This window comes from Calliphora vicina, chromosome 4, assembly GCF_958450345.1.
Source record: "Calliphora vicina chromosome 4, idCalVici1.1, whole genome shotgun sequence".
Taxonomy (NCBI): Eukaryota; Metazoa; Arthropoda; class Insecta; order Diptera; family Calliphoridae; genus Calliphora; species Calliphora vicina.
Window position 1 is genome coordinate 23,636,331 of NC_088783.1, and position 25,355 is coordinate 23,661,685.

At 29.3% G+C, this 25,355-nt stretch overlaps 1 long non-coding RNA gene across 2 annotated transcripts in view; it reads left to right on the plus strand.

The window, feature by feature from the left end:
• LOC135956819 (uncharacterized) overlaps positions 1-25,355 on the plus strand; it is a 128,535-nt gene that overhangs the window by 39,808 nt on the left and 63,372 nt on the right. Inside the window, exon 2 of one of the 2 annotated variants that reach the window (XR_010576389.1) lies at positions 12,587-12,614. This is a non-coding gene — a long non-coding RNA (uncharacterized LOC135956819). Of the gene's footprint in view, positions 1-12,586; positions 12,839-25,355 lie in introns of those variants that run through there. The other variant, XR_010576388.1, reaches the window with a different exon arrangement.

Here is a 25,355-nt window from a genome sequence, read left to right on the forward strand (position 1 = left end):
GGTTTGTTTATGACCGTAATAAATAAGACTAATGCGTAGCATTCTAAAATATTATAATATGATCCAACTTAACCAAAATTTAATCTCTCGTTAATCATATTATGATTCAGCGATCATGTTATAATCATTATCATTAATAATACAAGCCAAAAAAAAATCTACAAAATTCTAAAGGCTTTTTAAACCACCACAGTTCTGATGTATTGTGGTTCCAGTAATACAAAAGTTGTCCAAAAAAAATTTTTTTTTAAAAAAAATTTAAGTAAAATTATATATTTTGTTAGACGTTTCCGCACATAATTAATCATAACTCAAAAAGAGTTAGTCCGATGTTATTAAAATAAACTGGGAAAAGTTGATATTTACAGAACCTTTAATCTGTTTATATATTGCGTTTCAATCGGCTAAGTGGTTTCGGAGTTATAATAACAAATTGAAGCTAAAAATATATTTTTTTATGAGAAAATTACAAATTTTTTGGTTTTAAAAAAATCATGAAAAATCGAATACGGCAAAACTTGTTCCAATTTATTGCTTTATCGCAGAGCCACATGTAGTAGGAATAAACTAAGATATCGATTGATTCTAAAAAAATTAACTAAAATTGTGTAGTTAATATTCTTTTATCGATTGATTGAATTTTGAAAACATTTTCCCGATGTTATGTACAAACTTCCATATATATATCACGTTTCAATCGCCTAAGTAGTTTCGGAGTTATAATAACAAATTGAAGCAAAAAATAAATTTGTTACGTGAAAATAGAAAGTTTGTTTGTTTTAAAAAAATCATGAAAAATCGAAAACTGCAGAAATTGTTCAGGTTTATTACTCTATCGCAAAGCCACATATAATATGAACAAAATCAGATATCGATCATAAATATCGATAGATTATTTTCAAATTGATTCACAATTAAGTGAATTTGCTCATTTTCACAAAATTTTATTTTTTTGTTTGATATATATAAAATTGTGTAGTTAGATAACATGACCATAATATGACCATAATGGTTATTGCAAATTTGACTCCAACCATATTTTGATAACAACTCAACCACAATATGAAAACATGTTGAGCAGAACTATATTATGAATCCATCTCAAATATTATTATTTGTTTGTTGGCTGTAGCCACCCATACCCAATAAGCACCGAAGCCACAAAAATTCAAGCACTTGAACATTTTGTTGGAATTTGAATTGTAAGCAAATGGAATTATGTTTTAAACTTGAATTTGTTTCCTTTTTACTGGAGAATGCTATTGAAATAAAGTGTAATACAACTGTAATTCAATTGCTTGACTATAATTTAATGCTTGAATTACACACGTTTTCAACTTGAATTACAGTAAAAATGCTTATTGGGATATAGTGAAAATCATAAAAAGTTGCCGCAACCACTTAGGAACCAAGTCTTTGCTCTACATTTAGCTGTTACAAAGCAAAGCAGAACCAAAAAATTCTTGGTTTGAAAATTTAAAAGCTAAATTTTATTTGAAATTATTATGAAATGAATCAACAGTTAACGTTTTCAGAAAAACAAATTAGTCACATTTCAATCACGGCATTACAATGCATTCAAAATTTCCAAAAAGTTCTATCATAGATTGCACCATCACCACACACACACACTCCTTGGTATCTAAAACATGCAATTTTTATGAGTTTGTTTTAGATTTTAACACACAAAAGGCCCATATTTATTATCTTATCAGTGCAATGTGAACGAGAAAAATATACAAGGTCTACTACACTGCATACAATTGTGTGTGCAGTTTGTATTTATAATAATTTTTTTCTTTATAGTGCAAGTGCAGTTTGTATAAAATATTTTGTATAAAGATAAATAATAACAACAACGAAATTTTTGTGCGAATTTATTTTATTTACAACAATATATATACATATGTATCTATAAGTGTACTGTGTAGATACTTACGCCTGTATTGTAGAAGTATATAGTTTTTTTTTTCTACGTCGTAGATTGTTTTTGTTATCGTTATTACATACACACATTACAAGTGGACCTCATACAAAATGATTTTTAAGGTGAGAAATCAGTTTGAGTAAAAATAATTAATATAAAATCGTTTCAAGGACAAATTGGCATTGATATTAATTAAGATTATCAATAAAATATGTTAGAGTGTAACAATCGTCTGAGTCGCATTTTATATACCTATAGTAACCTTAACCTAAATAGACATACAATAAAAGGTTAAAATACCGTTACCGAAATAATATAAAATAATTAGAGTTAGACTATTTCGCATCGGTAGCCAATCTTGATTTTTGTGCAAGTTGTAGGTATTGTGGTGCAAAATGGATTTTTTGGTTGGAAAAATCAGTTTCAAACAAGTCTGAAACTTAAAATTTTAAGTAAAAGAATTGATTACCAATTTTGTTGAATATCACAAATCTTCGGAATGTATCTTATATACCACATATAAATCTCTAGTAGGATTCCTAATCGTGTAAAATTTTCCGGGAATTACGGAGAAACTCTATGTGACAAACAGAAACAGAAAATTAGTTATGTAAATACAGGAAAACTTACATTTTTAATAGGTCAACTTAAATCAGAGTGAAATTTTAAGTTCATAAAGGAATTCTTAACTGTGAAGGATATTAATATTTGGAGAACATAATGACAATAATATTGGTTCAAATTTATTTATATACATTCTGATCTTATAAAGTGCCTTTTCCTTTCCTTCCATTTTTAAATTAGTCGAACTTCCTAAATCTTTATTAAAAGTATATACTTTGTTGAATTTTGAATTTTTTTTACAGTGAAACTGACGACTAAAGAGAGGAGATAGAGGATTAAGGTCTTTCACAAAAATTATCCCCATAAAATTCCGCAATATAACTCTGATAATAAGAATTCTCTCAGACATTAACTTACAACATTTTTTTCAGTTAGTATAATGCCCCCTTCGATCAAAAAATTAAAACTTTGACAAACAGTAAAAAAATTCAGACCAGCTGGACTATAAGTTTATTCTACATAAATGATCTACTGTTCCAATCAAAAAGTCTGAATTTGTTGGACAATGTAATTAAAAAGTGATTCGACTCAAAAACTACTCAAAAATGATTTAAAAATTATTGGAAACTGATCGCAAGAGGGGTCTATAAAAGACTCATTTAGACGAGTCGCGGATAGGGTACAAATTTCTCCAGAACAAAAGTATCATTTACGATCCGAAAAATGAGCGCATATTCCAGATTTTTAATAGCGCTGAAGTATCAAAAATTACTAGAATTTGATTAAACTTTTCAAAAAATAATTTGAAAGTAAATTTTTAATTAGGCTTAAGTTCATTTTTATTATAATTTATTTGTAATAATTCAAAGAATATCACTGAATACTAAAATTTTTAGACAATTGGCAAATTGGAATGCATTTTCTACCCTGCCAAGGGCGTATGTAGTGTATAAAAATGGAAAATTAAAATTACTAAATGTGGAAGAGTTTCGAAGAAAGCGGTACCTTTGTCAACACTATATGTATATGACTAACGTCTTACGCTTATATTCTTCCTCAATTTATGATCTCAGTACCCTTGTTATCCCTCTGATGAAAATCGAGTGCTAGCTGTACCTGTTTTTAAACAAATATAAAATAAAATGTTTATTAGCTTTAGTCAAATACTATAATTTTTTTTCCAAAATAACATAAGTTTAGTATTATGCACGTACGTGATTATTACTTGTACAGAGTAACATATGAATTAAATATTACTCGTATTTATTAGTCTACTCATTTACATGAGTGTGTTAATACAACTTGTAAATATTAAGAGTGAGAGTAAGTGACGCTCTACACGCTTTAAACTCACGGATACACACACCTCAATAAAATGCATTTAACGAATGCACAGCAAAAAACAAACAAAAATTATTGCGAAATCAATGACCTTTTTTTGGATGAAATTTTGAAAGAAAATAACAAAACGGGATAGGAGTTTCGTTAATACTACAAAATAAATATGAAACTACATATATACTTTAATAGGTAGAGTATAGTATATTGATAGCTTAGATTCCAAAAGTGTTAATTGCGTTTTAAAAATTTCAAAGGAGAACCAAAAAACCAAAGAACCAAAAATCTTCAGCCTAACCATAAATGAAATGTTTAATTTTTGTTAATGTCCCATTATTTCCGTACCAAATAAATATTTAAAAAAAAATTTTCCAACACATATTGTATGTATGTATATTCAAATAATTCAAAATATTTCTCAATATAAATTAAAAATACAAAAAGTTTACAAAATTTCAAAACAAATAGCTTGTTTGAAATAATAAAACAAGATTTTAAATTCAATTCAAAATTTAAAGTAATGGTCATTTCCTTATACTTAAAATAGACTTTAATGCTTTTGTGGTTAGGCTGAATTGTTTTAAATATTTTTTATATTTCAAGGCAGGATTGTTTAAAGTAAAGTCTTGTAGAAAGACTTTTGCTTTCTAACTTGTTATAATGTACCTACACTAACATTTTGTATAAAAAAATAAATTTTCATAAAATTGGACTTAGTGATTTTGGCATTATAAGCTTTTAATATGTATAGATGTGTTTAAACATACACAGATTCTATTATATGTATGTATGTGTCTATATTGGTGACAATAAAATAAGCAAATAATTATGAAAAAAAGTTATTAAGTTAAACTGCTAGAACGAGAGAAAGAGAAGAAGACAGAAAACCAGATGATGATTATTGTTTAATTGTTAAATTGATACACGCTTCATTTTTGCTTGAAATTAGTGTGATTACGGCTGTCTATGGTTCATTTCCAATGACGCCAATATCAATGATTATTGACTACAAAAATACATTATCAATGCAATAACAACTACATTATTTATACAGTATTATGTTTAAACAAATATACAAATAAATTTTTATACATATATGTGATAAATAAAGATTTTTCAGAATTCACCGTAACAGTAAATAACTACATACTAGAACTAAAACAATAAAAATCATAAAATTCAAAGCCTCAAAAATAAAACTAATAATATTCTGTATTAAAAAAGTTAATATCAAGCGATAAGTTAGTTGCTACTATAGGCATATTGTTATTATTATTTTTTGTTTGATTTTATTTTACTAAAAAACCAATAAATCATTTGCATCATTGATGAAGCAAGATAAATTTTTATTCTATAACATTTGTCTTGTTTGCATTATATAACACATAAATAGTAAAGTTATTAGGTGGAGGAATTTGTAAGTGGATGGACTGAAATGCAAATACTATATTAAATCGCAGTCGATGTTTTAATTCAGGATCCTTGTAAAAGGGTGTTTTTTATAGCGGTAGCATATAGATTCCGAGCCAAACAAACTGCTCATCTTTTGAGGTCAAGAACATATCAAGGCAATATCGAATATTCTGTTCGAAAGTGAATCGTGTCCCAGAAAAAGCATATTGCATCGATCGAAAGAAATAGTAGTCAGTTAATTTCTATTTCACCCCCTCTGGATCCGCGAATGCCTTATCCCCATATATATTTAGCTTTGGTATCGATTCGGCATGTTGGCCGGGCTTCAAATACGATATTTTACACTTCGGCTTATCGTAATGCATCCATTTTTAATCGCAAGTAATGATTCGGTGCAAAAACTATTTTTTTTATAGCGTTGAAGTATCGTTTCGGGTTTCGGACATACAAAATCGTCTTTCAAGATCTCTCGGCTTTAATTCGTATGGTACCCAATTTCCCTGCTTCTGAATTAATCCTACTGCTAGCGGATCCAGGTCAACCGTTTCCAATTTCACCCCCTCTGGATCCGCGCCTGTCTTAGCGCCATGGATATTTGGCTTTGTTATCGATTCAGCTGGTTTGCCGAGCTTCACATGCGATCTCTTACGCTTCGGCTTATCGTAAATGATCCATTTTTCATCGCGAGCAATGCTTCGGTGTAAAAATGATTTTCTTTTATAGCGTTCAAGCATCCTTTCCGACATCCAAAATCGTCTTTCAAGGTCTCTCGGCTTCAATTCGTATAGTACCCAATTTCCCTGCTTTTGGATGAATCTTGCTGTTGGCAAAACGTTTTGAAATTGATACATGATTAGCTCCCAATGATTTTGCAAGCTCTTGTTGAGTTTTACATCAATCTTCATGGAGTAATGCCTCCAATTCTTCAGTGTAATTCAGCGGCACTTTTTTTCAAATTAAAAAAGTAAAGCAAAACTTCCCTCATTTGTTGGTACAAAATTCGACATTCTCGAAGCAAAGAAACTTTGTTGTTTTTACTATAATGTTCAATAACCCAATAAGCATTTTTACTGGAATTCAAGTTGAAAGCAAGTGTAATTCAAGGCTTGAATTATAGTCAAGCAATTGAATTACAGTTGTATTACACTTTATTTCAATAGCATTCTCCAGTAAAAAGGAAACATAAATTCAAACCATATGTTTTTTGTTTGAAAAATAAATAAATTTTCAAATATTTTTCATGTTTAAAATATAATTACATTTGCATTCAAGTCAAATTCCAACAAATTGTTCAAGTGCTTGGAATTTTGAGGCTTTGGTGCTTACTGGGAACTAAGTGAGAATAAATGACAGATATGTACCCTTCAAAATGACATGTAAGTAATTGAAAACCAAAACCGCTTTCAAAAGATACGTCATCTATTGTAAATCCCGCATTTTTGAGTCATGCAATCAATAATATTGAGGCTATTTTAATCAGAAAAATGGAAATGAAGAGATTTTGAGAAAATAACTTAAACGGATTTGAGAAAAATAGATAATTTTGAATTTGTCTCAAACTTTTAACAAATTGTAGAGGCTATATCGTCCCCTTAATAGAACAATAGTGTATAATTTGCCATTTTGAAATAATTGAGTTTAAAATGTTTGTGTTAGTAGACATCTACACCATTTCCAATTGTATTTCAGAAAATTCCAATTGAAGTTCAGAAATTTCCAATTATATTTCAGAATTTTCCATTTATATTTCAGAATTTTCCAATTATATTTCAGAAATTTCCAATTATATTTCAGAATTTTCCATTTATATTTCAGAATTTTCCAATTATATTTCAGAAATTTCCATTTATATTTCAGAAATTTCTAATTGTATTTCAGAAATTTCCAATTGTATTTCAGAATTTTCCAATTGTATTTCAGAAATTTCCATTTGTATTTCAGAATTTTTAATTTATACTTAAAAAGTTTCTAATTGTATTTCAGAATTTTCCAATTGTATTTCAGAAATTTCCATTTGTATTTCAGAAAATTCTAATAGCAATACAAAAGAAAATTTCTGAAATACAAATAGAAATTTCTGAAATACAATTGGAAAATTCTGAAATACAATTAGAAACTTTTTAAGTATAAATTAAAAATTCTGAAATACAAATGGAAATTTCTGAAATACAATTGGAAAATTCTGAAATACAATTGGAAATTTCTGAAATACAATTAGAAATTTCTGAAATATAAATGGAAATTTCTGAAATATAATTGGAAAATTCTGAAATATAATTGGAATATTCTGAAATATAATTGGAAAATTCTGAAATATAAATGGAAATTTCTGAAATATAATTGGAAAATTCTGAAATATAAATGGAAAATTCTGAAATATAATTGGAAATTTCTGAAATTCAATTGGAATTTTCTGAAATATAATTAGAAATTTCTGAAATACAATTGGAAATGGTGTAGAACAAAAGTAATATTTCAATTGATCTTTTGACCTACTTTTTGGAAGTAGAATTTCACCAAATTATGCTTATACACTATTGCTTTATTGATGGGACGACACATAAATGCATATAAACCCCTAATACTTCAAATATAGGCGTAAAATTTATAATATCAATATTTCTATAGCTTAATTTAGCCAGTAAATATATGTACTTCTCATATGAACTAAACTTTCGATATTAAATTTGTATAGATATATACATAGTATACTCAGAAATAAAAACAGGTTGGTATAGCAGAAATACAAAAAAAAATATATTTTTATATAAAATGAAATAAAATATTAACAAACTTTGAAAAGTCAATGTTTAACCTCTCTAATACAAGTACGAGTAGATAAACAATTCACAAAAAAAAATAAACTATGTACTTAGCATTAAATATGGAAATATCAAGCATAATTATTAAAAAAAAAAAATAAAGGAAATTATAAAAATTCTACACATATTAAATGAACACTTTTTTATATTCTAGTATATTTGAAAAACACTTACAAAACAGTAGAAAATGAACAAACAAAATAAAAATATAAAAAAACATTAAATAGGATAAGGAAAATTATTCCTATCAGGATATATATTTGTAAATGTATGTGTGTTTTAATTTTAAAAATTATATGGTAAATGGTAAATTGATATCTTCTACACTTCACTCTGCCTGCCTGCTTGTGCTTAACAAATAAGGGTGGGGAATATGATACAGCAAGGGGTTAGATAATCCTATAGTCATACATATGAATAAGTTCTATAGTACGATTATGCATTTAATAATACATTTTATAATTTATAACACTCATTGAATAGAAAAACTTTAGTTTTTTTTATTTTATTATTATTTTGTACTAACATGAGCTGAAAGTACTCTCTAACTCGTTGCATGTATGTTTAAAACTTGTGTGTTTATTCTATTATTTTTATATTTTCATCAAGTTGAATGTTTAACTTGTAGTTTATAATTTTTTCTATTTTGTTTTTTATATACTGTTATTGTTCACAAAAAAGTTTAAACTTTGAACTTTTTTTTTAATGTACAATAGAACGTAAGTGGCAGGCTAACACAAATATATATTATAGAGAGCAAGAGTGAGACAAATTAAAAGAAACAAAACATCAGCATATATGAACTATAAAAATGTATGATACAAAACCCAGCAGTTTTTAGTATGATCAAGAAAATATGACTCTTGAAACTGAGCAACATTTTCTATAGAAAACAAGAACCATTGTCTGCAAAAATAAGCCTCTTAAAAATTTTTGAAACGTCCTAGACAAAATGAGCAAAACTCTCCCTAGAAAATAAGACTTTTGAAAATTAGTGAAATTTTCCAGAGAAACCATAAAAATCTTGCATACAAAATATTCATCTTGAAAAATAGCTAAATTTTTAATATAAAAAAGTTAGAAGACTAAGAATTGGAAGCATTACTCCATGGAGATTGTTGTCAAACTTAACAAGAGCTCGTATAATCATTAGAAGCTACTCAAGTAGCAATTTCAAAACTTTTGCGAACAGCAGGATTCATCCAAAAAGAACTGGGTACCATAGGAATTGAAGCCGAGAGACCTTATAAAATAAAATCATTTTTGCACCGAATCATTACTTACGATGAAAAATGGACCCATCACGATAAGCCGAAGCGTAAGTGATCATATGTGAAGCACGACTAACCAGCCGAATCGACACTAAAACCATGGCGCTAAGGTAATTCTCTGTATTTGGTGGGAGCAAAAGGATCATATCTATTATGAGCAGCTGAAATCTGACCAGACCATCATAGGGAACCTTTAACGAATGCATTGGCCGAAAAATGCCCAGAATATGCTGCCAGACATGAAACCGTTATATACCATCATGGCAAAGCTAGGCCACATGTTGCAATACCTGTTAAAAATTATTTTGAATGAAGTGGATGGAAAGTTTTGCCTCCCACGCCTAATAGCCCAGACCATGCCCAGTCCGAATAATATTTGTTTCGATCGATGCAGAATGCTCTCTCTGCGATACACTTCACTTTGGAATAGAGGCTTGATTCAAAAGAAGAGCAGTTTTTTTTAGCCAGAAAAATGGCAAAATTTCATAGCTAATAATGGCAATTTACACAATTGTTTCAAAATAAAATTTATAAATTCGAAAAAGTCCCGAATTTTTAAGTTGTACACCCAATAATTACACTCTGCACGAAATTGACACTTTTTTTCTGTCAAGATCCAGTGGTGCTAACCGTTTTTTTTGGTTAGCTCTTGTGTTCAAGATATACCGTTATTTCGAAAATGGAGGAGGTTGCACAACCTCCTCGTAACTCAAAAACTGTTTAGCTTATTTTCACATGGGGTTTTAAAGTATTAAGGCAAAACATAACGTAATTCAAAATAAATCCTAAAACACTAATAGCTTATGTACTTTTTCTTTGCCAGTGTCAACATTTTTGTTGCAATTTTATTCCGCATACGTTAAAGCGGCTAAAATGACTTTCATTTTACTAGGATTCTATGCATTACAAATGATCGGTAGTGCTTCATGGAGTTCCATTCCATATATCTAAATAAATAAGTTTTTTTATTTCATTTGGTTACAAATGTCCAGCTGGTTTCACATGTAATATCTCAGAATCCGTTCGCCCTTTATGTCCTGGAACAAATTTTGTATTCTATTGTTACTTCCAGAAGCATAGAAAAACAAGTAAGAAAGTATGGTCGGTCAAGCCCGATCATATAATACCCTACACTAAGTAAAAGAGCAAAAACATTTTTCTTTAAAAATTTCAATAATTTATATTTTTGAGTGATATGGGAGCTATGACCAATTATGGACCGATCACCATGAAATTAGGTCGTGTGATTTACGTCTATATTAAATTTAACTATGTTGAATTTTGTGTGTATAGCAACATTTTTAAGCGCTTTATGCACGTTAAAGTGATTTTCGGAAGCGGGTCTATATGGGAGCTATGACTAATCATGAACAAAATTTGGTGACATGAATTTTGTATATATAAAACTTAATTGGAGCGGAATTTGTGGAGATACATATATAAATTAAACATTTATGACCGATAAAGTCCAATTTCGGAAGGACATTTGTATGGGGGCTAGGTGAAATAATGTACCGATTTCAGCCAGTTTCAATAGGCTTCATCCTTGGGCCGAAAAAATAATATGTACCAAATTTGATTGAAATATCTTCAAAATTACGATCTGTTCTCTGCGCACAAAGTTTACATGAACAGCCAGCCAGACGGACGGACGGAGGGACATCGTTTAATCGACTCAGAAAGTGATTCTAAGTCGATCGGTATACTTTAAGGTGGGTGTTAGGCTAATATTTTTGGGCGTTATAAACATCTGCATTATACCCTCCCCACTATGGTGGTGTACTGTGGAGGTTATATAAAATGTGCTAAATACTAAAAAGAGACTTAAAAGTCGACAACGCGCTTCATCTATTTCTTAGTACTTTCTATAAAAATGTTTAATTTTTAAAAAATTTTCGATAGAAAATTTTGTGTATAACTGTATTCTGTATTATGTGTAGAAAATTTTCTATATAAAATCTGTATGTATAACAGTATTTTGTGTATAACTGTATTTTCTATAGAAAGTTATGCGTATAAAAGTATTTTCTATAGAAAATCTTATATATAACAGTATTTTCTTTAGAAAATCTTGTGTATAACAGTTGTTTTTATAAAGATATTTGTATATAATAGTATTTTATTTAGACGATTTTATGTAAAGCTATATTTAGATATTAGTATTGTATACAAAAACTATTGCTGGGATATTTCGCTACTCTGTAGCATCGTAAAAGATTTTGAATAAATTACATTGCAATTTTTGTTCTCGTTTATGGAAAATTTTAATTACGTTACTGATGGGGCATCGTATGTACGTCTGTCTGTCCGTATGTTAGCAAAACTGGCATTAGTTTGTTGCACTTTTTTTTAGCCTTTGTCTACAAAATACTCATGCTCTCATACAAACTCTTAATGGTTGTGGCAATCTATGGAAATATGTATAAATAATAAACAAAATAAATAAAAAAAAAAATACTAAAAACGTATAATAACTACACAAAACAACAACTAAAACTATGTATAAACAAAACACTTCATTTAAAACTGCATGAAATGATCTAAATAACAAATACAATGAATAAATGAATGCATCATCGTGTTATAAAAAGGCTTTTTAGCCGTAAATTTGTTAATACGAGTATGAAAACAACAACAGCATAATGTAATAAAATTTTGAAAAAAAAAATAAAAAATAATAAAATAAATAAATTGTATATTATTATTGTTGTTATTGTTTTCATAGAAATAAAAAGGATTAAGTCTATCTAGTTCGTTTTTATAGTTTATATGGTCATACATACTAGTAAATGGCATAGTTATTATTTGAAAAAGATTTTTATTTATGTGAGCATGAGAAAAACTAATTATATTGTATTTAAATTAAAAAAAAGGATTTGAAAATAGTTGGTGTTTGGAAATTTTTACAAAAATGCCTTTAAAGTAGAGACTGTTTAATGGGGAGCATATGTGAAATTCAAGGATTTAAAAAGCTTTATAAATTTTGTTCTTCAATTTGAATTATCAATTAGTAGTAAAATTGTGTGATTCTTTCTTCGAAATTAACTGTCACTTTTATTAATAGATTAAATCTCTGAAATTCAGCTGATATTCCTAATTACATAGTGACCTAAATTTCAATTCATATTTAACAATTTCTTGTCCACACATTTTCTTTTTCTACGCTTTATTCTTTTTTAATTTTTGTCATTAATATACTACATTTTGCTATAAAATATTTTAATACTTTTTTCTTGTTTTCATATTTTCAGCATTTATTTGCCCAAGGAAATGCAACAGGTAAGCTAGACTATAAGAAACGCAAATATTCCTTTTTTTAAAAAAAAAACGACAAAAAAATACAGAATGGCTGTCTCAACGACAATATTCTCATGGATTTCATTGTTGTCGTCACTTTTTTGTGCAAAAATAAAAAATATATATGTATAAATTGCTGCTGTTCGATGCTCGGTTGCACAAACAACATAACAATAACAGCAGCAACAACCAAAAAAACAGAAAAATACACCAGACAGACACATGAAGCACAGACTTGCCAACAAAGACTTTCATGGTATATCAACATTTCAAGACATACAATTATATGAACGATGACACACACTCGCACACAGATTCGCATTTATACAAGGACTTACTAGAACAAGCTGAAAGAAGTCTTCTACTCCTACTACTGCTGTTACTAGAGATGTATATATTTTCTTTCAAAGAAAAACACTTTCACTTTCTGTATTTTTTTTGTTGATATTTTTCAACATTTCGCCTTGGCATTGAAACTGGTCATAGTACTGGCGCAAATTAAACACCATTTCTAAAGATGGAAAAAAAAACGAAAATTTATGCAGAAAGTGGAGTTCAGCTTAGAAAGTGGAGTTCATAAATTGACTAATAATTTCCCAGAGCCCATAAAATGAAAAGAAGTTTCTATATAAAGTGGAACTCATAACACAGACAGCCTCCAATAGGTTGAGCGCAATTGGGTCCATTATTATTATTATTATAGGATTTTGTGCAGCCTTAAATGTTTCTTCCCAACAGATTTAGGGTACGTATGAAGCCAACTATTCTATTTGTTGAGAGATCAATTATGTCCCCCAGGGCCAAAAATACCCTTCCGAGCCATTTAGTTCTGCACATTACCTTCCACATTAAGTTTCCAGAATTATATAATATCTATAATGATGTCTACGTATTTTGCGATATCACAGGGAGTCAATTCGACACTGATCAAATTAGGTAACCTAAAGGAAGGAAATTTGTATGCACAGTTCTAAATCTCATAAAGTCCATTTTTTAAGTAACTAGTTTATTAATTACCAGAATCCATAAGAGGGGCGGGAGAAATACGTCATGTGTTGTTACTCTTTAAGAACATTAACTACTCAATTTTATGTATATCAAACAAAAAACTAAAATTTTGTGAAAATGAGCGAATTCAGTTAATCGTGATTAAAATGGAAAAGAATCCATCGATTTTTATGATCGATATCTCATTTTGTTCCTATTATATGTGGCTTTACGATAAAGTAATAAATCTGAAAAAAATTTTGTCACTTTCGATTTTTCATGATTTTTTTAAAACAAAGAAATTTCTTATTTTCTCGAAAAAAATATATTTTTTGCTTAAATTTGTTATTTTAACTCCGAAACTACTGAGCCGATTAAAACGTGATATATATATGGACATTTGTACATAACATCGGGAAAATGTTTTCAAAATTCAACTAATCGAAAGAAGAACATTAACTATGTATACCAAACAAAAAACTAAAATTTTGTGAAAATGAGCGAATTCACTTAATTCTGAATAAATTCGTAAAGAATCCATAAATTTTTATTTTCGATATATCATTTTGTTCTTATTATATGTGGCTTTACGATAAAGTAATAAATCTGAAAAATATTTGCCGTTTTCGATTTCGCCCAAAAATATTGGTCTAACACCTACATTAAAGTATACCGATCGACATAGAATCACGTCGATTAAACGATGTCCGTCTGGCTGGCTGGTTGGCTGTCCATGTAAACTTTGTGAGCAGAGTACAGGTCGCAATTTTGAAGATATTTTTATCAAATTTGGTACATATTATTTTTCGGCCAAAGGACCAAGCCCTGGCTGAAATCGGTCCATTATTTCACCTAGCCCCCATACAAATGTCTTCTCGAAATTGGACTTTATCGGTCATAAATGTTTAATTTATATATGTATCTACACAAATTTCGCTCCAAATAAGTTTTATATATACACAATTCATGTCACCAAATTTTGTTACGATCGGTCCATAATTAGTCATAGCTCCCATATAGACCCGCTTCCGAAAATCACTTTAACGTGCTTAAATCACTTAAAAATTTTGGTATATACACAAAATCCAACATAAATAACATTCATATAGACATAAATCACACGACCTAATTTTATGGTGATCGGTCCATAATTGGTCATAGCTCTTAATAAGGCCCACTTCCGAAAATCACTCACGAATATAAATTATTGATATTATAAAAGAAAAATATTTTTACTCATTTACTTGGTGTAGGGTATTATATGGTCGGGCTTGACCGACCATACTTTCTTACTTGTGTTTACTTAAATTTGTTAAAGTATTGAGCCGATATATAAACCATTTAAAAGCTATGTCAATTTAAATTTTTCTAACTCTTTTTGAGTTATCATTAATTATGAGGAGAAACGTCTGACAAAGTTTATAATTTTACATAAAAATTAAAAAAAAAATCTATCTCTCCATCGAATTGACAAATTTTACAATTTTTATACTTAGGTAGCCATGATGCATCAAATCTATGTAGTGGTTATTCAAGCCTTTTTTTTGCTATTGACCTGTTATTGAAAGATTCTTGTATGTAAATAATGGCTATTATCGTTTTGTTTTTGAACTTGAGTGATATTTCTATATATCCTAAGAGAGTGTGTGACTGTGAAGGAAGCTAGTAAAGTATTCAATAATTGTTAATCTTTTCAAACCACTCCTGGAACTGGTGTAGCTAATAATAATTTCCATTTCGTAAATTTGTTTCGTATAAAAAAAAAAACGAAGGAAGGAGAGCTTGTGTTATTTGTTAATGATGTTGATGATGACTTTAACACCATGAATTCCTGGCAATATTTTATAAGGAAGCATAATCATTAACCTCCTTAAAGTAAACAAGCACAAACATCAACATCGTTACAACACTCTGCCAAAACACAGTCTCAATATACTCAAACTCTGTTAAGAATATTTTCAAAAGTGAGATGAATGAATTTGGTTTTTTTTTTCATCTTTAGATCTTGAGGTGTTGAAAAAGTTTCAAATTTTGTCCATTACTGGTATAAAAATAAACAGCAACAACAAAAACAAATCGTTTTATTTTCGTTTTTACTTTTTTTCATTTTGGTTTAATAATGCTGATGATTTAATTTAAGTGTACATTTTCTTTGTGTTGTAATATTTTAACTTCCGGTATTTTTAAACGTCCTTGAACATATTTACAGACATACACAACAGTTACATGGCCGTTATGAGAAGTAGGTGGAGGAGGAGTATGGAGGTGGTTGATTTGTTTGGTCATTTGTTTGTTGTTGGTTTTCGTCTTGTCTTATTTACTTGATATCAGTGTGTGTTTGTTTGTAAATAAGTTCGTGTGTGTTCGACCTTAATCAACAAATGTTTGTTTGTGCTGGCTTGGCTTGGCTGGCTTCTTTAGCTGGATGGCTGGCTGCTGTCCTAACTGACTGACTGGGTGGCTGGCTAGGTTGTCAAGTTGTTTGGGTTTTTCTTAAATAACGTCTAATATTGCCTGGGGTGATAATCCGCATAAAATTACAATCACACCCAGACAAATCGACATACAAACACACATACGTTACACCCACATATACTCATATACACTCTCTGACATACACATATAATCTGGCTGAAAAACAGTAAGAAAAAACAGAAAAAAAGTTGAAGAAAAAAGGCCAAGGTCGTCTTCGATTTTTCCTTTTTTTTCGTATTTCATGCACAAGAAAGTCCTTTCGTCTGTACAAGTAAACACACATACGTGCAGACAGACACATATAGAGACAGACAGACAGACAGTCATATGTGAATATGTGTAGATTACTTGTTGTTTTCTTTTTATTTTTTCTTCATCATATGTGTGTGTCCCATATTTTCTTTGGTAGTCAACAATACATGTTGTTCTTGTTGATTTTTTTCTGTTTGTTTGTTGCCATTACCACCCTCACCATTACCCCCGGTGTATTGTATATGTGTGTTGGTTTGTACATATGTATAATTTTCACCCATCATGTGTTAAGTAGGGTTTTCCATATTTGAAGTAATTGTACAAAAAAAAAATTCATTTGCATTTTGATACTCAATAAATTTGAGCTTTAAAGGGATATTTTTTCTGCTATAATTTAATTAAAGTGTCTTAAAGCCACTTGTTGATGTAAAGGAAATTTCCGTACAATTGTCTATTGCAAAATTTGTTTGATTATTTCTTTTGGTTGCTTGTTTCTACTTTTTGTTAAAGACATTTGATTTAAATGAAAACGAGGAAGTAAAAACACGAAAAAACATGGTTATGGTAACCATATTCGATATTATTGGGTGTATGACTTAAAAAATTTGAGTTTTTTTGTGAGATGACGTATTTTTTGAAAGCAGGTTTTGTTTTTAATAACTTGTATGTCATTTTAAAGGGTATATATCTGTCATTTATTATCACTTAGTTATTGAAGATTATAGTGTTAACCACTAAGACCTATTTTTTGGTTTGAAAATGACGAATTTTGTACCAACGAATCGTCATATCGTCTTTAATTTGAACAAAAATGTGCCGCTGAAGTACACCGCTTGGTCACCAAAACTTATAGTTAATGTGTTACATCGCTGCCAACGTGCGAGAGATGGTTTGTTCGGTTCAGAAGTGATGACTTTGGCACGGAAAACAAAGATTACCTATGACAGCCAAAAAAAGTGTGTAAACCCAGAATTGGAGGCATTACTCCATGTAGATTGTTGTCAGACTCAACAAGTGCTTGCAAAATCATTGGGAGCTACTCAGGCAGCAATTTCAAAACGTTTGAGAGAAGCAGGATTCATTCAAAAGCAGGAAAATTTGGTACATACGAATTGAAGTCGAGAGACCTTAAACGACGATTTTGCATTTCCGAAATGATGCTTGTACGCTATAAAAAAAATAAATTTTGCACCGAATCATTACTAGCGATGAAGAATGGATCCATTATGATAACCCGGAGCTTAACAGGTCGTAAGTGAAGCACGGACAACCAGAATAATCGAAACCAAAGCCAAATATCCATGGCGCTAAGGTAATTCTCTGTATTTGGTGGGAGCAAAAGTTTCCTATCTATTATGAGCTGCTGAAATCTGACCAGACCATCACACGGAACCTATACCGAATGGAACTGATTCGATTGAATTGAACATTGGCCAAAAATACTCAGAAATTGCAGCCATACATGAAATCGTAAAATGCCATCATGAAAAAACTCGGCCAGATGTTGCAACACCTGTTAAAAAGTATTTAGAATGAAGTGGTTGTGAAGTTTTGCCTCACCCTATTCGATCGATGCAGAACTCTCTCTTGGATACGCTTCACTTTGGAACAGAATATCCGATATTGGCCTGATTCGTGCTTGGCCTCAAAAGTTGGAAAGATGCGAAAACGTCATGACTAAAAATGGCCAATACTTTTAATACATTTTTATTCTACAAATGTTGCAAAATAAAAGCTAAAAATTTGAAAAATATCGCTTTTTTAAGTCATACACTCAATATGATTGGATTTTATAGGGAGAATCCATATCAAAACGGACAGAAAATTGCTATTTTCGGATTTGACATTTTCGATTTTAATGAAATTTACCACACATATTACGGTTCCAAAGGATTCCTCAAATCAATGACTTTTTCATCGAAAACCCATTTCATTTCAAAAATATCGCGATTTGAAAATTGAAAAATTTGTTAAAATTGTCCAAAATTATATACAAATAATTGCCCATAACATTGAAACTACCCAAAGACCAATATAATTTTTGATTCCATTTTAAAGGCAAATATATTGTCCTTTTAATGGTGTGAATAAAAATGTTTACTTCCAAAATTCAAAAAAAACATAGCTAATATATTCGTGCAAAATAATTTCGATGGAGACTCGATTAATTCAGGAGTTATAAAGAAAAACGTTATTATAAGTACGTTTCTTTATATAAATTTATATAAAAATTTTAGCAAATCGAAAAAAGAACACAGTTGAATCAACTTGAATTTAAAGCACCTGTGTTTTACCATATAAATTTTATATGTTAAATTTAAATTTTTTTTTATGAATTTATGTGAAAAAACGTACAACATGATAGGTTTTAGCATAATCATATTATGGTTGAGCCCAGTCATACTATGATTCTACCTCAACCATATGAAAACATGATTTATTTTGTAATATATTCTTATTATGTTATTATGGTTAATTATGATTACACCTTAACCATTTAATTGGGTAAGCGGTTTAAAAGTGATATTTTTTTACAACCTTCTTATATAAAATTTGCAATTTGAACCTGGATAAAATTCAACAAAGGCGAATTTAAAATTTTTGAACAACTTCAAATTTTGTATGACCATAAAGAACCTGTATCCGATGCCTTATCGAAAATCTTTGTTTCCTCTCAGCTAGTCTTTGAGATTATTAAACCAAAAATTATTAAAATATATTTGTTTAAACCCAATGAAATACCCTTAAATATTGTTCCACAAGCATGTCAATCATAAAATATATTCATAAATAATGCATGCAAATGCCTACAATCAATATCCTTTTAACTATTCTTACTTCTTCTTAACTCTATTGTCTTGCCCCAATAGTTATTGTCACCCATAAAGGCCTATTCCAAAAACAGTTAAAGCTTTGACTAAAACTAACTAACTACAATACAACACACAACGTCATTCCAGCACCCTCATTACAAAGATAGTAATCTTTATCTTTCTACAGCATCATTATCATCAGCATCGACTTTAACATTTACCATTCATTTATGCGTCTATAAGTTTTTAGGGCCCAGAAAACATTTATAAAAGACTTTACAATGAATACATTATTACAAACCATTTCCTTCCTTAGTTTATGTCCTTTTTTTTTGTCTGCATGTGTTTGCATAGCTTCATATAAGTGTGTGTGATATTTATACATTTATTATCATTTTTTGCTATTATTTTCTATATTGTTCATGGCAACTCAATGTGTGTAAGTCCACTTATGTGACAACAAGTAGAGAAAACTACAAGGACGTTGAATATAAAAAGCAAACAACTTGTTGCAGATATTGGCTGGCTGGCAGACTGGCTGTTTGACTGACTGGGCTTTACTCACCCTTATCATTTCAACCAAAAAAAAAAAAAATCATAATATTTATATCGTGTGTTTTCCTTATTTTCCTTATTTATTTTTTCTCAATTTTTTCTCTGCCACTTTGGTGTACAAATTGACACATAGTCTGCGACTGTTAAGCTAAATGTAAATTCACATATCCTATGACACACATCCTTACTTGCATACATACATATGTTTACACACATACACATGTGTGTGTGATGTTGAATATGTGTGTTTAAGAAGTGCTAATATGAATAATTTTAAGAGATTTTCTACCCTAAAACAAAATTGTACAACAATATACTAGAAAAAGGCAAATAGTTTAGCCACAAACAAGAAACCACACATAAGATAAGAGTAAAGGAACTTGGCTGCAGATAATTAAAAGAATCGATAGTTGCATCAAGTTATATTATTATAGGAGTTTTTGAAATTATAATTATATATGCTAAAGTAAATTAAAATAAATGTTTAATAAATTACAAAGAAAAAGTCAATATTGGAATTTGGATTGCAGGATTGCCGCATAATCAATATATCATTACGAAGTTGCATTAACGTTTTGAATTTAACAGTCTGTAACGGCTGCTTGCAACATTCAGCATGTTTATAAACATTTCAGTGGTCGAAATTTCTACTTATCAAAAAGGTTGATTATTAACTGTTATTAACATACATTAACTGTTAAAGCTGGTAAAAGCTCTAGAAATAGATCATTATAGTTTCGTCCATTAGATAGATAATTCATGAAACTACTAGTACATGACACTGTATAAAAATGGTAGCAGTAAATTTTAGTCAGTCAGTTAGTTTATCATAGGCGCTGTTATAATTAAGATCAACTGAATTACCAGTGAATTTTTGTACATTATAAAGTACTGAATATATGTAATTGTGTGTATTAAAAGTGAGGGACATTTGTATGGGAGCTAGGTGAAATCATGGACAGATATTGCTCATTTTCAATGCCAAACCTTATCAACAGAGAGTATTTGTGGAGTATTTCAGCCAGCTAGCTCCTTCAGTTTTCCGAAATGAATAGTGAAAAGTTTCGGATTAGTATGACTAAACATTTTTATAACATCTGTGAACTAATTTTACTTTATTTTACAAAATTAATAGTGATTTGGATTCAATCTAAATAATAAGGGATGATTTGAAAGAAAATAGCAATTTTTCTTTACAAACCTAAAGGGTATTTCATCAAGCGCTTCCTACCTCAAAATTTAATTAAAACAAAGTGTATGTGCGATATATAGAAATTGTTTATTCGTTTAAAAAGCTTAACGATGCGACATTTGTTCATATATTGCATGCAAAATGAGTTATACCAACCTTTTTTTTAAGTCACTATATGGCTGAATTCATAAATTACATTTAATATTTTGCATTCAATATATGAAAAAAACGTTAAAAATGTTCAAAGGGGGTAAGGTTTGTGTGGCTTCTGAAGAGGCTTTTTGTATAAGTATTTGATATTGTTGAAAACTTTAGTATTTGGAGATTGATATTTTAGAAAAATTAAATAATTTTATAAATTTTCGGACGTCATTTGCCTTAAAAACTAAAAAAATTTTATAATGGTCATTTTCCATGAAGAAAAATATAAAATTTGAATTAATATAAAATTTTGATGGTTAAAGATATCATAATAAAATTTGGAACTAATGTAGATCCAAATGTCCTTAAATCTGATTTTTTTAGAAAAGTGCCTACTGTGACGTTATCTACCATGTGATAGTAAAAAGCCTTTGTATGTTTCTAAATAACATATAGGGTTATACAAATGTGGAGCTATTTCGAGGATCAGTGCTTTGCGTTTTTACAATTTGTTAATCAAACCTAATTATTTTTTTTAATTGGCAAAGTTTAAGTGAGCCAAATTTTACTTTCAACGTTTTTGAATTAAGTTGTGTTTCCGGACCATATAACAAATTTTATATTGTCTTAAAGAAAATTTTTTTCTGCAAAAGAAAAAAATAGGTATTTTTTGGGAAAAATTTTAAAAAATACGGCACTTTTTACATATTCCAACTTTGGATGCGTGTAACTTTTTATAGGGACGAGATAGCTTATAGCCACGATCGGCAACTCATATACAGAGTTTACACAGACTACTCACATGCATAGAAAACACAATTCAGTCTCATATCGTTTCTTGCTTTTGTTTATGGATAAATATTATAGTTATATTCATATTATAGTTGTACCTTTTTTAGCATCTACACTACATATTAAGTATTATTTAGAATTATAAACTATTTTTAATGTTTTTTCTCTCACCTTTATATGCTTAAATGGGTTTTTAGAAGTTTCTAAATAGGTTACAAATAGGTTAATTAACATGTATATTCTTAAAGAAAATTACAAATCAATTTCAACATTTATTTTCCCCATAAAGAAACCAAAAAAATATTTACTACATTTGAACTAAAACAGTATTATTTTTGTTCCAGATTAGTATTATATCTAAATTTCAGTTTTCAATGCCTGTCTTGTAGTGAAGATGAGAGTACAACTATTTCACATTTCTTATTTTTTCGCTCTTACACTTATGCAAGTGCAAAATGTAGTAGCATATGTCTGCCGGTCGCGGACTTATATCAAGTTTATTTTATTAAGAATTTTATCGTTAAGACAGTTTATATTTAGAAAAAAATCCACCCTCCGTAAACCAGTCATATGTAAAAAACCAAAAAATGATAGAGCAAAATTAAAAAAAATAAATCAATAAACCTAAATATTTCTTCAAATAATGCAGATAACTTACACATGTAGGAGTGTTTTTTGCAAATCTTCTCAAGGAATATTTATATTTTAAATTTCAGCTTATTCGGATCATAAATGGATATTTGGCGATTTTTTTAAAAAAATTTTGACCCGAGGTGACCAAATTTGAGTGGCCACGCACTGGCCCCCATTAGAGCCAATAAAATACCTCAGCTCTAACCATGTGAAATTTCGTAACAATATCTCCAATAGTTCCCAAGTTACTGAATTATTTCCAAAAAAAAACATTTCTAAACCATAGAGCTATATATTGATGGCCCGACCAAAGTCATTCTCAAAGTAATATTGACCGATAACGCTGTCAACCAAAAATACACACCAAACAGTGTCCTTTTCGGGATGAATTGGATGCTCTTGGATCTCGTGTGGATTAGTATCGTCCCAAATTCGAAAATTTTGTTTGCAGACGTAAGCATTTATCCAGAAATAGGCCCCTCCGTAAAATGGGCGTAACGCCCATTTTACCATGTTTGATTATAGATCATTAGATAGTTAAGCATAGTTAAGCATAGTGAAAGAATCTAGAGCTAAATGAATTCAAGTTTTAAAACTCTGTCCCATACAAAGAAAACTCCCATAATAATTTCAAGTGACTAACATTACAACTACAAGTACTACTATTATTACTAAATAAATTTCAATACAAGTTTCTTTATTGAAATCCGCATAAAATACACAATACAAAACAATACAAAATCGGAGGGTTGGAAATGGGATAGATTTTACCATAAAATCATAAAATAAAAAAACAATGGAAAAAAATGTAAACAAAACAGCAAAACATTTGCAATAACATAAGATCATGTGTGTACGTATAAATGTCACTATATCCTTACAAAGGAATGTTTCCACAGTCAGCAACTACTGCTACTACTAGTCGTGTGTGTTTAAATGTTTAGATGTTTACATATTGTGGTATAAAGTGTTGATATGTACCGGTTTTTATATTTATATTTATATGTATGCAATCTAAGGACATGTGTAAGTATGTCATATCCATAAAAGGGACATGAAAATAAGGGTTTTTATAACCCAATTGTTAAGCGATTACTTAAGTGGCGAGTTAAAATCTTAGTCTTATAATCTACACATGAACATGCATGCACACACATGCGTGCTTAGATATTTACCACATAAAAAGGGGTTAGAGGTTAAAGGGTAATTGCTGATTATATGACTGGAAAAAGTGTCATTTTAACACCAAAACAAAACCTATTAAACTTTATTTAAAGTTTTCATTTTAATTTTCTAAAAACCGGACACTTTGCCATTATTTTTTTTTGTTGTTTGTAATATTTTGACAAATTAACCCCCCACCCGTTGAACCCTTGTTATTATTGTTAACCTTTGATCTAAGCTCTTTAGACGTTGTCATTGGATGGGATGTGTGTTTTTTGTTACTTTGAAAGGAAAAACCAGATTTTTAATTATACATTTCAAGTTTTACAGTCCCATATGAGTTTTAACCCTTTTTCCCTGATTCTATTTTATTATTTTTTGTTATTTCTAATTGCCTTTTCCGAAACGAGCATGTGTGTGAGTGTATCTAAGCAAAATCAAGACACATGTGTGCGAACGCGTGTGTGTGTGTTTTCTAGTAGGGGTGTATGTATGTATTGTTCATGTGTACATACATATGTGTGTGTCAAAAGCTTATGTGAGTATTCTTAATTAGTCATATCAAATCATTTAGATTTTTATTTTAATTTATTCCAAAATGGCGTCTAAAAGTTTTTCTCATCGGTTATAGGAGTTATGCGTGAGAGTATGTGAATATGTGTGCATATGTGTATTTAACCCCCATTTGCTTAAAGAAGTTTTTTATTTTAAACTTTTTATTTTAACTGAAAAAGCCTTAAGGAACTATACATCATACTATGATGGTGAAGAAATTATTTTAAAATGTTAATTAGCGCACAGTTACAATTACATTAAACAACCATGTCAAAATAGAATGTATTATAAAATTGGAAAAAGAAAATATTAAAAAAAATTAAGTACACTTTATAAAAATAACGTTGTATCTATGATAACAGTAGGCTTAAATTAGATATGGCACAAATTTTGTTTAAAACTTTTCAAAGTTTGCAAGTAATTTACAATTAATATTGTTTTATAAATGAATTCTTATTCAGATTTACATGATTAATTAATACTCTTTTTTATTTTATCTACTAGGATTATCATTGTATTTGAATAAATTTTAGCATATATTTTAAAATCGAACATGTAGTAATTGTTATATCAGGAAAATCAAAACTTTTGGAGAATTTGACTAACAATATTTTAAAATTTTTTTTCCTTACGTCATTTTGAAATACACATGGTAATCATTTTTCTCATTGTGCACAAAATTTATGTTGGATTGAAGTTGAAAATTTAAAAAAAATTCTTAAAAAGTAAAGCTTTTGCTTAAGTGAAATTAAAATGATAGCAATACATATTAAAATATTTATTACATATTGAATAATAATTACACTGTCCAACTGCATTTTTGAAACAGAATAGCGACCTTATAATTCTGAAAGGGCATGGTGAGTAGATCATTTTTGTATAATAAAATTATAGTCCAGCTAGTCTGATATTTTTTTATTTCAAAGTCAAAGTTTTAATTTTTTGATCGAAGGAAGCATTATACTAAATGAAAAAAATGTTGTAATTTAATGCCTGACAGAATTCTTATTATCAGAGTTATATTGTGGTATTTTATGGGGATAATTTGACCCTTTTTCGAGAAAATCCAAAAAAGTCCTTTCAAAAAGGACATTTAAGGATTAAAATATTCTACGCAAATTTTTGCCGGAAAATTCTAGCGTGGGTCACCAAAGATACAAAAGT